Source organism: Marmota monax, unplaced genomic scaffold, assembly GCF_021218885.2.
Source record: "Marmota monax isolate L192 unplaced genomic scaffold, Marmota_monax_Labrador192_F-V1.1 WCK01_AAM20220418_F8-fsc00055, whole genome shotgun sequence".
Classification (NCBI taxonomy): domain Eukaryota; kingdom Metazoa; phylum Chordata; class Mammalia; order Rodentia; family Sciuridae; genus Marmota; species Marmota monax.
In genome coordinates this window covers 7573422-7583359 of record NW_026695205.1, presented here as the reverse complement: position 1 = coordinate 7583359, position 9938 = coordinate 7573422, and the positions used below count along the sequence as shown (strand labels likewise).

At 47.2% G+C, this 9938-nt stretch overlaps 1 long non-coding RNA gene across 1 annotated transcript; it reads left to right on the top strand.

Annotated features, from left to right (window-relative positions):
- The first annotated feature begins 1416 nt into the window (after positions 1-1416).
- LOC124083476 (uncharacterized) lies at positions 1417-8928 on the top strand. Its single transcript, XR_006848753.2, has 4 exons — positions 1417-1620; positions 2454-2917; positions 3638-7062; positions 8483-8928. It is a non-coding gene; the product is annotated as an uncharacterized LOC124083476 (long non-coding RNA).
- Positions 8929-9938: the final 1010 nt, after the last annotated feature.

The window sequence follows — 9938 nt, the reverse complement described above, 5'->3', positions numbered from 1 at the left end:
CCAATGGTTCAATCCCCAGCACCACACACACACACACACACACACACACATACGCAAGCCTTAAGCTGGACTACATCACTCCTCTGACTGGTGTCCTCCAATGGTTCACCATCCACTCAGGAAAGTTGGCTCCCACAGGAGCTTCTAAGGTCCTCTGGGACCTGGCTCTCAGCCACCTCTGCTTCACTTTCTCTCTCCTTACCCCTGGGCACAGCTTCCTGAGTATGCAGAGCATGTCCTTGACTCGGGCCTCTGCTTGCTCAGCTGTGCCAATGGCTGCTTCTGTGGTGTGGGGTCCTCCTTCCTGATCACTCTCTGCACTCCACAGGCTCCGCCCTCCCACGGACCCTGATTTGTTTTTCTTGGAGGAGTCAATGCCAGTGTAATGGAGCGTTATTTGCCTCTGTGTGCATTCATACCCTGGTTCCCGTACCTAGAACATGAGCTCCTGGGAGTCGGGTCGTGTGTGTGTGTGTGTGTGTGTGTGTGTGTGTTGTTCGCCGTGGAGCTTGTCCACCTGGAAAAGGATCCTGTGCGTAGCAACTGTTTGATAATGAACCTGGAGCATTCTCTCCATGCTGGACTTCTCTGCTGTGCTGCGGGGCTTAGAATTCCCCTCTACACCCCTGAATTTGCCACGAGAGCGCTACCACTGACGTTCCCGGAGAAAGCCCAGGGCAGAACTGCACTTGCCCATAAAGGAGACGGCAAAAAGGGAAATTTGTGTGTGTGTGTGGGGGGGTAACATTAAGTTGAGTTCCAAATTTTATTTTTCAGGATATAAGATTATGGCCTTGTTTTTGGTGTTAACGTTCCTTTCATTTATGAAGGGACCACTGCGCTTGGTGACAGCTCGCGGGTTTGTTGCTTACTTGCAGCAAACTTCCTTTTGACTGTCTTTACTTGGAAAGGTAAAGAGTGGGACTCCTCCCTAATTCTCGGGTTTTCAATGCTCTGGAATGGGCTATTTAGCAAGGCAGGGAGCTGAAGCCCACAGAGACTGCCTCCTGCTGGCTCGCAGACCTAGATGCTAGAACTGCGGCCAGGCCTCCTTCGTCCACTGACTCCTCCTCATGAGGCCCCTTGAGGATAACCTCCGCCCCACCCTGGAGTGTGTCACCTGGCCACATCGCTCTTTCGAGCAGTTAGCACTTTGGGGGTCCAGTAGAAACTCAAGGCTCTTCCTTCTCATTCCTCTGGGCTTATTCTTCCCTGGGGGGTGGGGGTGGGGGTGGGGGGGCACGAAAATCAAACACTGTCATTTGTCACCATGCACTTGAGTGCCAGGGCTCTTGCCTTGAGTCTGCGCCCAGAGCTGTTGTGGATCTCGAATGCTCCCCAGTGGTGCCGTGGGAGGGGGTGGACGGGTGCGGCGGGGGGGGGGGGGGGTCTCCCGGAGGCAGGGGGGCCACTGGGAGTACGCCCTGGAAGGGGAGCTGGGTCCCTGGCCCGGGGGCTGCCCTCTGCCTCCTGGCTCCGGGAGTGAGCCGCTTCCTTCACCACCGGCTCCCACCAGGACATTCTGCCCCAAACAGGCCCCAAAGCCAGGAAGCCAACCAGCCATGGACTGGGACTGTGAGCGGAAACGAACCTTCCGTCCTTTCACGCTGTTCCTCTCAGGTATTTGTCACAGTGACAGAAATGCGACTAACAAAAAAGCCAAGTACTTTTTATTAGTAACCACACCAAGGAATAGAAATTTTATTTTCTCCTTTTAGAAATTTCACAATCTTACCTAAATACCTCTTTGTTGTTTAAAGCAGCAGCAACATGCATGTGCCGTAGAATAGACGTGTCTGCTTAGACCCTTCCAGATCTGTTTTCCTATGTATTTACACACAGACCAGCGTAGTATTCTAAGAAAAAAATCTTGTAAATTTGTGAAAGAATGAATCATATACAAGAAGATGGAGAAAACTGTCTGGCACTCTGCTCACAGTGGTCATGTCTGAGGGGACAGGTTGAGAGTGAAGTATGAATTTTACTACTATATTAAAATATGACCCCTAAGCTGATGTTGGGTGGAATATTTGGGAGAATCAAAGGACTTAGGAAAGTCATCTCAAATACGGTGGACAGAATGTCCATGCTGGAAGCAAATGAGAGAGCTGGGCCTCCTCGCGATCTTCCCCAGCCGTTTTCAGTCCCTTAGTTCTGAAGAGGCTGATGTTGGATTGAGACAGTTGGGGTTCTTTTTGATCCTGGAGTAGGGTCCATAAAGGATCCTTTTGATCCAGATTTCAGTGACTTTTTTGGTTCCCCAGAGGTGGTCCCAGCACCCTTGGCACTGTGGGCCCGGCAGGAAACTGTCCTGTGAGCAGCAGAGTCCCTGGGAGGTCTCCTGGCCTCCCTTTGCTATTGAGGATGTTGTTTTCCACCGTGTGTGTGTGTGTGTGTGTGTGTGTGCGCAAATGTGTGTTTTGCATCTAACTGAACTCCAAACTTTATTGTAGGCTGGAAGCTGATTTCCAAGTATGCAAGATCCCTCTAGCCTGAGGGCCTGCCCACTGTCAGCCCTGGGTAAACACTGAGCATCTGCCGGTCAGTCGAATGCTGCTTATTTATTCTTTCTTTAGGAGCCCTGGAGCTGAAGACTGCTCCTGATAAGAAACCCCTCCCCTGTGCCCATACGCCGTTGGCTCATGAAACTTCCTGCAGTTGTGTTTCTTGTTATCTTGGCAGCTGATCTATAAGCAGACAGAGAATGCCAGGCTCACTCCAGACCCCCATCAGCAAGGACCAGTCAGTCATCACCCCTGGCAAGGAGAAGGGACACCCTCCCTCTGTGGGCGTCAGGGCCCTGGGAAGCAGGTCCAGACTCTCAGGAGACAGACTGCGGACCCCATTGCCTTCTCATCATCCAGAGTCCTGACCTCCACCTGGGAAATGTCTGTGCCTCCATCACGAAGCGTATAAGGTTGGTAAGCTCAGAGAACCACCATGTTCCAGGATCGAAGGGATCCTCAGTTGTACATGAATCCAGTGCCCATCCCCTTCACAGCTAAGGGTGAAGATGGCTAGAGGCTTATGTAATACATTTATCGTTAGGAAGTTTTCTTTTCACATATGTGAACATTTGAAATCTCCCTCCTGAAGCTTCTCCTCATTAACTGATTTTTAAATAATATTGAAAGCTGAGCTCTTTCTTACGTACGAGGCTGGAAAGATGGGCCAGACACAGTCCCTGCTTTCCACAGCTCCATAGCTGGGTTGTGAGATACTCGTATAAATGTGTAATTCATATGGCGTAAGTATGTAAAATGACACATTTTTGGTTTTTTCCCGTTTATTGGAACATTATAATTATACAAAAGAGTAGAGTCTGTCGTTGCATACCTGTACATGCTCATCATCCAGAGTCCAGCAAAACAGTTTGCTCAGTTTTGTCTCCTGGTACCTTCCCCTTTCCCTCACCTTCCCCCTACACCCCTCCCTCTATTCTTTTGGTGTCCTTTCTGAAATGACACATTTTTTGTATAAAAGCGGGAGGAGCTGGCAGGGTAAAGGAAGGGAAGATTCCTACAGTAGGTCATTTGTCATCTCTCTCCAGTTGGTTAATCATAAAGCTATTTTATCAGCCACTAATCAACCCAATTCTTCCACGCAGTCTGACCTTCTGCCTCTTTCCCACGAACAGTGGTTGCCGTGGGAGGCACCGTGCTGGAGTCCCCAGCCTGCCTGCCCACCCCACTCCCAGCCTGTGCAGAGGGGATGGAGCCCGTGGAGCTGGCCCCCACTTGGTCACCTTCCCAGAACCTTGCCAGGGTCCCTCGCCTATGCACAGCATTTGCTGCTGAGAACGTGGTAAGGAGGGACTGTGACAGGGGCTGACGTTCTGTTCAGTGCTCGAACAAAGATACAGATGACAAAACGTGGGTCCACTCTCCCACTTCGGCACAGCTTCCATCCAAGACTAAGCCAGCGCTGTTGTCAGAACAGAGAAGCAGAAGGGACCTGGGTTCTTTATCACATTATTGTGCTGCTGGAAGGATGGACCCTGCCTCAGACTCCCAAACTGTGGCCCAGCAAGTGCACTTGATCTTGAGGCCAGGTTGAGTCGGGTTTTGTGTTACTCACATCTAAGACAACCCTCAGTGTTCAATCTGTCTAAACCCTCGTTCAGTCCAAGAGATGTTATGGCTGTGGTGTCTTCTAGATGATTGCTCTAATTAATATCGGAAAGGTAAAAAGTTGCTTTGGTTTGCCTTACGTCTGTGAATTGGTTATGGTTACTGGTGTCTAAAGTCACATTTTCCTGGAGCCGTATTCTTGATTCACGTAGAGTCTGAGTAACAGTTGAAAGCAACTCAACTCCCAAAGCCCTGGTTGCACATCTACTCTGCCCCCCACACGATGCTCAGGGCCAACGGGCACAGAGTGGTTCCCAGTAGGATGTGGCTCCTTTCAAGCTCCAACAGAGCTTGAACTCCTTTGGAAATCAAACGTCACATTAGGAGCTCGAGTGGTGGCATCATACACCAGGTCCAAAACTTGCCTTGCTCTGCCGGGCAGTACACACGTCCCGTTTCCTCCTCACCTCTTACTCATGCACGAGGAGATTAAGTTCAAAGGGTACCTAACTTTCTCAGAGTGACTTGTCAGACATAATGATGCTGGGACATGGTACAGTACTGAGTCCAAAGCTATAGACATCCAATGTTTGGGTGGGATCTGAATGTGTCACTGATGGCCACAGGCCCCCGGCAGCCAGTTCAGGGCTGGTGTCATTTATCTGTTCTGGAGATACACTCTGAAGTCAGAGATGGTGCTCAGTTGATCTTCGGGGGAAAAAAATTCCCATATCAGGCAAAAGCTCCATCTGATGACATTTAGAGCAAAGGGCAAGAGCGCTAAGCAAGCTCTGTGGTTATTTCTCCATTCTGTGAAGGCTTACTGTGCCCAGCGTGCGACAGGCATGGCTCTCAGCACAGTGAGATCACAGGTTCATGAGACTCAGTCCCTGCTCTGAGGATCTGTGACCTGCCAAGGGGCAACTGCTGCCATGGATCAGATGTCTACCCCCTACTGGGCATCTCTCACAAGCCACCTGCAGTCTTTCCAAGGGGTTGCCGTGTAAGTCTTTGTGTTCCCATCCCGAGGATGGGGATCTGAGGCTCGAACAGCCCTCCGCAAGCCAGCAAGAAAAACCGAGATTGGAAAGCAAGTCCCACCCCAAACTTGTGTGCCTTTCCAGGTGTCACTGGGTCAGATCCACCTGAAGCCTAACCTGACTGAGTAGGGAGTGTCGCACAGGTGTTCCTCTTGTATTCTCCACTCCCTCTACATGAAGGGAGTTTGGGTTTGCTGTAGGCACTCAGAGAACCGCATCGTGTATTGTCAGTTCTGTAACAGAAACTCCATCATCCTTCCATGATGCCAACCAAGTGGTCAATCTCTAGAAATCTGAGGTCTGCATACTGGAATTCCAGTTCAGTTGGCTGTGACAAGCACTCTTGCCTCCACAGTAAGTACTGACCCTCCCTGGGCCTTCATGATTCCCACTTTACAAACGGTGCATCTGAAGCTGTCACGAATTGCTCAAGGTCACTCATGTTATATAAGTGAAGGAGGTTCAAGATTCAAAATCCAAAACACTCTGTGTAGCATCGTTTTAAGTGACATGTCCAAGTTTTCTGTATATTTTCAAGGATATGTCCAAGTCTAGTACGTCTTCTGCTAAGCCAGCGCGGATGGGGAATGCATTCTATGGTTCTTGAATGGTGAGAATGACTTTCCTTTAAAATACCTCCTCTCTTTCTTACTTTCCTCCCAGCTCCATTATTGCTGGAAGAGTATTCTACGTGTTTCTGCCTCTTCTTCCTGGTGTCTCCCACGTACTGGGCCTGGCTCCAGTGCTCTCCCTGAGCATTCCCAGGGGACAGTCCTTGTCATGCTATAGCCTGTCTCTCAGTTTTCATGAGAAATGACTCTTTGTGGCATTTACCAAAGGGGAAAAGTCTCCCAAGCTTCTCTAAATAGATTAAAGTACTGCTTTTCTCATAGTCTTTTTAAAAGGCTTTTCTTCTCTCCTCTTTTTTTAACTTCATGACTCATCTCATCACTAAGACCCAGACAGTTTGTCACATGAAAACCACTGGGGAGTCTTCCTTTCTATCCTTGGTGTGACTGAGACAGTGATTGTTCTTCCTGGCCCCAGGTAACCTCCAGGGAATACTTTTTTTATTTTTAGAAAGAAGAAATATCAAAATTAAACATGTAAGATTTATTTTTTAATGTATTTTTGTGATTGTAGATGGACAGCATGCATTTATTTTATTTGTTTATTTTCATGTAGTCCTAAGGATTGAACCCAGTGCCTCTCATATGCTAGGCAAGCGCTCTACCACTGAGCTACAGCCCCAGCCCTGAGATTTAATTTTTAAATCAATATTGTGATAAAATTCAGTGGAGATGAAAAGCTCATTTGGGTAAGGCCACAATCATTTTTATTTCTGCCCTCTTATGAATGCTTAGTAACAAATTAGAATTTTCTTTATTTTTAGCATAAATCCAGTCCTGTTTGAGAGCTTCAAGGGGGTGACCATTGGGTGGAACTGCAAGGAAAGAGCAGGGATACCCTTCACTATATTTGGAGGACATAGGTGTTTAGGGGACCCTATCAAGAGAAAGTTGGAATAATTGTGGAAAAAACAAGTAGGTAGAAAGGAAAGTCCTGGTTTTTCAGGGAATATCCAAAATCATGTTTTCAACCAACACCTCTCAGTGAAGTAGTGAAAAATCAGTGACCGAGGTGTCTACTCCAGCGTCCAATCCCACTTCGGCTACTTATGAACTACATGTGGTTAGTTTGACCTCTCTGGATTAATAATAGTTACTACTGCACGGGATTATGGGGAGGCTTCAATGAAATCACACAGGTAAAACCCCTGGCGCAGCGCCTACTGGTCATCACTGTTCAAAAACATGTTACTATCGTTATAATTATCACTATTTTCTAGATGTCAATGTTCAAAGTAGTCCAAGTGGTGACAGGATGTTTTCACTGGGTATCCATCCACCCTCTCGAGTTATCAGGATCCAAGTGGATTTTTCACAGATCAGGTGAGTGGACAGGTAAGACAAACATAGTTGATGTAGGAAACAGGTAAACACATTGATTACATGTCCTCAGTGCAGGCTCATGAGGCGATGAGCCTTGGTTCCAGTGATAGGCAGGATTCCCTGAGTGCTGACATAGAGGTCCTCTCCAAAGTCTTGGTACTCATAACCTCAGCATTCATCTATAATATTCACATGATGTCACAGGGCACGGTGGCCTGTAATCCCAGTGGCTTGGGAGGCTGATGCAGGAGGATCACGAGTTCAAAGCCAGCCCCAGCTATTTAGAGAGGCCCCAAGCAACTTAGCAAGTCCCTGTCTCTAATAAAATATAAAAAAGGGCCGGGGATGTGGCTCAGTTGATAAGGGCACCTAGAGTTCAATTCCTGAAACTAAAAAGAAAAAGAAAAAAAAATCACATGATGTTAACCCAATGTTTTGAGGGAAGAAAATCTAGGCTGCAAGGAGGAGAAAGCAATGAGCAGGCACGGGGTGACTGAGAGGAGAGCTACAAGGAAGTGTTTGCTGATTGCAGATCCTGAAACAGCTCTTGCAACCCCAGACTTTACATTCAGCCTTTTATAGATTCATTAAGTTCCCGAGCTTACTAACACTGAACCAGGCCGATGGACAACTGGAGTTACACTTTACAATCAAGGGACTTGCCTGATATTCTAGAATAGTAGAAGCATACTGACTTATCCTAGGCCATTTTTGGATTAATTATTATCAAATTTAGAATATTTGCAAACCAAAAATAATATCCCTCCCACCCCCAAACTGGGCAGATTAGCTCTGGATTTTAAATCAAGTAAGCCAGAAGTGAATTCCTCCAAGGCAGCAGGCTACCGGGCTGACCAGCCCTTTGGTAGTAACTTCCTGTTTAGAGATGGAAGGGGCCTCTAGATCACCTTCTCCTCTCCTTTAGACACCACCAATTCTTTCCAAACAATTATTTTATATTTATTTTTTAGTTGGACACAATACCTTTATTTTGTTTATTTATTTTTATGTGGTGCTGAGGATCGAACCCAGGGCCTCGCATGTGCTAGGCGAGCACTCTACCACAACCCCAGCCCATCCAAACATTTTTAAATTAGCCTTTGCTACAAATGTACATGTGTATCAAGTCACTCCAAACTCACCGCTTCAAAGACCGCTATTTTCCCAGGTCAGTGGGCTGGCTGGGCTGGGCCTGAGTCTGGGCGCAGCTGGGGACATCTGCTCCAGCGTGTACATGGCTTTGCTCCTGGAGCCCGTGGCTGGCTCCCCTCCACATGTCTCTCACTGTCTGGGGTCCTGTCCAGAGCTGGCCAAGGCACACCTCCTGGAGGCAGCAGTGGCCAAAGGGCACAAGAGACCCCCCGGGGAGGCCTCTTAAGGCAGAGAGGTGGAATTGGCCCAGCATTGCTCCTGCCCGCAGGATCACAGCAAGTCACAGGGCCAAGCCCGAAGTCTGAGAGAGGAAGTACACGCCACCCTCCATGAGACTGTGGCAGGGCATGCATTCAGGAGGGTGAAGATCGGAGCCAGTCAATCTACCACCCTGGATAAGTCCCCACCCTATGCTAAAATATGCTCTCGCCTGATGAATTTTCAGGACTTTTCTTCCTTCACTTCATCATATTGAGGCTCTAAGCCCCCTGTACTTCTCCCAGAATTCTCATTCCCTGCCCAAAATCGGAAACTTTTACCCTTCATTGTTTATTTACCCCTCATTGTTTATTTAAAAATGATTACTTTTTGTGTCATATTTTATTTGTGATTGTTTGGGAGCAAATCTATACAGTCCCTTTTTGAACAAGTGGCATTAGCTTTTGTGGTACTATCTCCATTCATTCCCCATAAATAATAAAGAATACAGGATTCTCTCTCTCTCTCTCTCTCTCTCTCTCTCTCTCTCTCTCTCTCTCTCTCTCACACACACACACACACACACACACACACACACACACAAGCTGGAGAGGGAGTCTAAAATCAGGAAAAGCTAATTATTGGATAGAGCTAATCCGAACATCATCATGATGGAGAATTTAAACACTGAGTATAACCATGAAGGAAATTACTAAACTTTTTAGGACTTAGTTGTTGCAAGTGAAAAAATATTCCAAAATCCAATTGCAACATCCACAATCCATATGAGAAGGAAATAGAGCTTCAGGCCATGAAGCCTTGGTTGGTGGGACAGAGGTAGCATGACTCATGCATGTTCTATCTCTCTCTGCCTCCATGTGTGTACACATGTGTAATGTGCATATGCATGCACATACAATCAAAAGTTTACTTATGCTTAGTAGCCAATTCATGGTCATTTGTAATCAATAAATCAGACCATGTTTGCCTGACCCCTGCTGGAGTCGTTGGGAGCCAGGGATCCTAGGAAGCAGACATGTGGAAGTTGCTAAGTAGTGTACTGCACTGTTCCTTCCCACCCCCCATTTCTAAAACTAAGTTTGAGGTAACTGGGGAGAAGCCACTGCTTGGGTTAGCTGCCCATTGGTGTTGCCATGTGGCCCTGACACCTTTCTCCACAGCACTTACCACCCTACATTGTCATTGTCTGTTCAACCATCTCTATCCCCCATCTCTCCACCTGTCAATCATAATCTCCAAGAGGACAGAGAACATTCTTCTTGCTCATTGTTTTGCCTTTTGGCACAGCACCTGCCTTGTGTAAGATGTTCACACAAGACAAGTGAAGCACTTTGTAAGTAGTGCCATATAGCTAGATTTTAATTATTATAATCTCCATTAAAATTATCTAATAAAAATTACAATAAGTAAACTACAGATTACAAATGGACCAGACCAGGCAATCTGCCAACTTCACACATCATCTTGTTTTAGGTTGTACGTATCCATCTCAGCATGAATTTTCT